This window comes from Ovis canadensis, chromosome 4 (genome assembly GCF_042477335.2).
Source record: "Ovis canadensis isolate MfBH-ARS-UI-01 breed Bighorn chromosome 4, ARS-UI_OviCan_v2, whole genome shotgun sequence".
NCBI classification, from domain to species: Eukaryota; Metazoa; Chordata; class Mammalia; order Artiodactyla; family Bovidae; genus Ovis; species Ovis canadensis.
In genome coordinates this window covers 88473312-88477014 of record NC_091248.1, presented here as the reverse complement: position 1 = coordinate 88477014, position 3703 = coordinate 88473312, and the positions used below count along the sequence as shown (strand labels likewise).

Here is a 3703-nt window from a genome sequence, read left to right as displayed (position 1 = left end):
TAATCTTATAAGAAGCTTTAAAACCTCTCCTTAAGTGAAAAAGAAAAGGCTACAACAAGGAAAAAAAAAAGTAGGAAGGGAAAAATTCCACTGGGCACTATGTTTTATTAAAATGATGTAAAAACATTGGAAAATGCAACATATAATCTCATTAAACTAAAAAATATATATATTATTGTAATTATATGAAACTAAATCCATGCAGAAAAAAAAATAAAACAACTGTAGTTTAATCAGGAAACAATACACAGAAATAATTTGAACACTAACACTCCAGGGAAACCATTCAATATCACAGTAATCCGAGTCTATGACCCAACCAGTAATGCTGAAGAAGCTGAAGTTGAACGGTTCTATGAAGACCTAGTCTCCGGCCACACCACCCTTAACGTGCCCGATCTCTGATCTCGGAAGCTAAGCAGGGTCAGGCTTGGTTAGTACTTGGATGGGAGACTGCCTGGGAATACCGGGTGCTGTAGGCTTTATTTTTTCTTTTGGGCTTCCCTGGTGGCTCAGAGCTTAAAGCGTCTGCCTGCATTGCAGGAGACCTGGGTTCGATCCCTGGGTCGGGAAGATCTCCTGGAGAAGGGAATGGCAACCCACTCCAGCATTCTTGCCTGGAGAATCCCATGGATGGAGGAGCCTGGTGAGCTACAGTCCATAGGTGTCGCAAAGAGTTGGACACGACTGAGCAACTTCACTTAAGACCATCAAGAACTAACACCAAAAAAGATGCCCTTTTTCATTATAAGGGACTGGAAGGCAAAAGTAGGAAGTCACAAGATACTTGGAGTAGCAGGCAAATTTGCCTTGGAGTAGAGAATGAAGCAGGGCAAAGGCTAATAGATTTTGCCAAGAGAACGTATTGCTCAAAGCAAATACCCTCTTCCAACAACACGAGAAGACTCTACACGTGGACATCACCAGATGGTCAATACCAAAATCAGATTGATTATATTCTTTGCAGCCAAAGGTGGAGAAGCACTATATAGTCAGCAAAAACAAGACCTGGAGCTGACTGTGGCTCAGATCATGAAATCTATATTGCCAAATTCAGACTTAAATTGAGGAAAGTAGGGAAAACCACTAGACCATTCAGGTATGACCAAAATCAAATCCCTTACAATTATACAGTGGAAGTGACAAACAGATTCAAGGGATTAGATCTGATAGACAGAGTGCCTGAAGATCTATGCACAGAGGTTCATGACATTGTACAGGAGACAGGGATCAAGACAATACCCAAGAAAAAGAAATGCAAAAAGACAAAATGGTTGTCTGAGGAGGCCTTACAAATACAAGGTCTTCATGACTCAGATAATCACAATGGTGTCATCACTCACCTAGTGCCAGATATCCTGGAATGTGAAGTGAAGTAGGCCTTAGGAAGCATAACTACGAACAAAGATAGTGGAGGTGATGGAGTTCCAGTTGAGCTATTTCTAATCCTGAAAGATGATGGTGTGAAAGTGCTGCACTCACTATGCCAGCAAATTTGGAAAACTCAGCTGTGGCCACAGGACTGGAAAAGGTCAGGTTTCATTGCAATCCCAAAGAAAGACAATGCCAAAAAATGCTCAAACTACCGCACAATTGCACTCATCTCACACACTAGCAAAATAATGCTCAAAATTCTCGAAGCCAGGCTTCAACAATACCTGAACCCTGAACTTCCAGATGCTTGAGCTGGATTTTTAAAAGGCAGAGGAACCAGAGATCAAATTGCCAACATCTGTTGGATCATCGAAAAAGCAAGAGAACTCCAGAGAAACATCTTGTTATGCTTTCATTGACTATGCCAAAGCATTTGATTGTGTACATAACAACAAACTGTGGAAAATTCTTTAAGAGATGGGACTACCAGACTACCTGACCTGCCTCCTGAGAAATCTGCATGCAGGTCAAGAGGCAACAGTTAGAACTGGACATGGAAGAACAGACTCGTTCCAAATTAGGAAAAGAGTACGTCAAGGAAGGCTGTATATTGTCACCCTGCTTATTTAACTTACACGCACTGTTTATCATGAGAAATGCTGGATTGGATGAAGCACAAGCTGGAATCAATATTGCCGCTAGAAATATCAATAACCTCAGATATGCAGATGACACCACCATTATGGCAGAAAGCAAAGAACTAAAGATCCCCCTGATGAAAATGAAAGAGGAGAGTGAAAAAGCTGGCTTAAAACTCAATACTCAGAGAACTAGATCATGGCATCTAGTCCCATCACTTCATGGCATATAGCTGGGGAAATAGGGAAAGACTTTATTTTGGGGGGCTCCAAAATCACTGCAGATGGTTACTTCATCCATGAAATTAAAGGATGCTTGCTCCTTGGAAGAAAAGTTATGACCAACCTAGACAGCATATTAAAAAGCAGAGACGATAGTTTGCCAAGAAAGGTTCCTCTAGTCAAAGCCATGATTTTTCCAGCAGTCATGTACGGATGTGAGAGTTGGACTATAAAGAAAGCTGAGCATAGAAGAAGTGATGCATTTGAACTGTGGTGTTGGAGAAGACTCTCGAGAGTCCCTTGGACAGCAAGGAGATCCAACCAGTCCATCCTAGGAAATCAGTCCTGAATATTCATTGGAAGGACTGATGCTGAAGCTGAAACTCCAGTACTTTGGCCACCTGATGTGAAGAACTGACTCATTTGAAAAAATCCTGATGCTGGGAAAGATTGAGTGCCAGAGGAGAAGGGAGACAAGACAGAGATGAGATGATTGGATGAATCACTGATTCAATGGATACGAGTTTGAATAAACTCCAGGATTTGGTGATGGACAAGGAGGCCTGGTGTGCTGCAGTCCATGGGGTCACGAAGAGTTGGACACAATTGAGTGACTAAACTGAACTGAACTCAAGGGAGGGGGGAAATTAAAATGTAGACACACATTAAAATATCAATATTACAATGTAATAATATGGAGTTGTCTGAGTAGTGAAGATCAAATTTTGGAAATAGACTTTGTTACATTGCTTCTCTGAGTTTTAATTCTACCAGGAGAGCAACAAGTCTCTCAAAGGTGTTTTTTGGTGAGGGAGACTCTGACAAAACACTGAAATATATACACGACCATGTGTAAAACAGCTAGATAGTGGGAAGTTACTGTAAAACACAGGGAGCTCAGCCCAGCACTCTGTGCTTATATAGAAGTGTAGGGTGGTGGGGGATCGGTGGGAGGGAGACTCCCAGAGGGAGGGGATATTATGGCTGATTCACATTGTTGCACAGCAGAAACCAACGCAATACTGTAAAGCAACTATCCTCCAATTAAACATTTTTTAAAAGCAAAATGCTATTTTACAGTTGCATAAATACAATTATTGCTTGAAAATATTCTGAAGCTACAAGTAAAGGAAAATGAGTAGAATTTATCAGTTGCAGGACAATGATTGCCTAATGGTGACAAATGGAAATGTGGAAAACTTTGGGCTGCAAAGCTGATCTGGTCCACAGGGCCTAGAGCAGAGCCAAGTCAGGTGACACACTCCACCATACAAATTGCTGCAATACTCTCCAGCACAGCTTGCTTTATACATAATATGTAGAGTCCTCCTTTCTTCTTCACCCCTAAACCCAAGTGCCAAATATTATAATCTATACCTTCACAGAGGAAGAACAGGTTCTTTGGGTTTCTGCCCACACTTCAGTTAAATACCAAAAGCTGTCAGAACACTCTTTAGTACAATGGTTTC

At 41.3% G+C, this 3703-nt stretch overlaps 1 pseudogene; it reads left to right on the top strand.

Moving 5' to 3' along the window:
• Positions 1 to 366: 366 nt before the first annotated feature.
• On the top strand, positions 367 to 482 carry LOC138439864 (5S ribosomal RNA; annotated as a pseudogene).
• Positions 483 to 3703: the final 3221 nt, after the last annotated feature.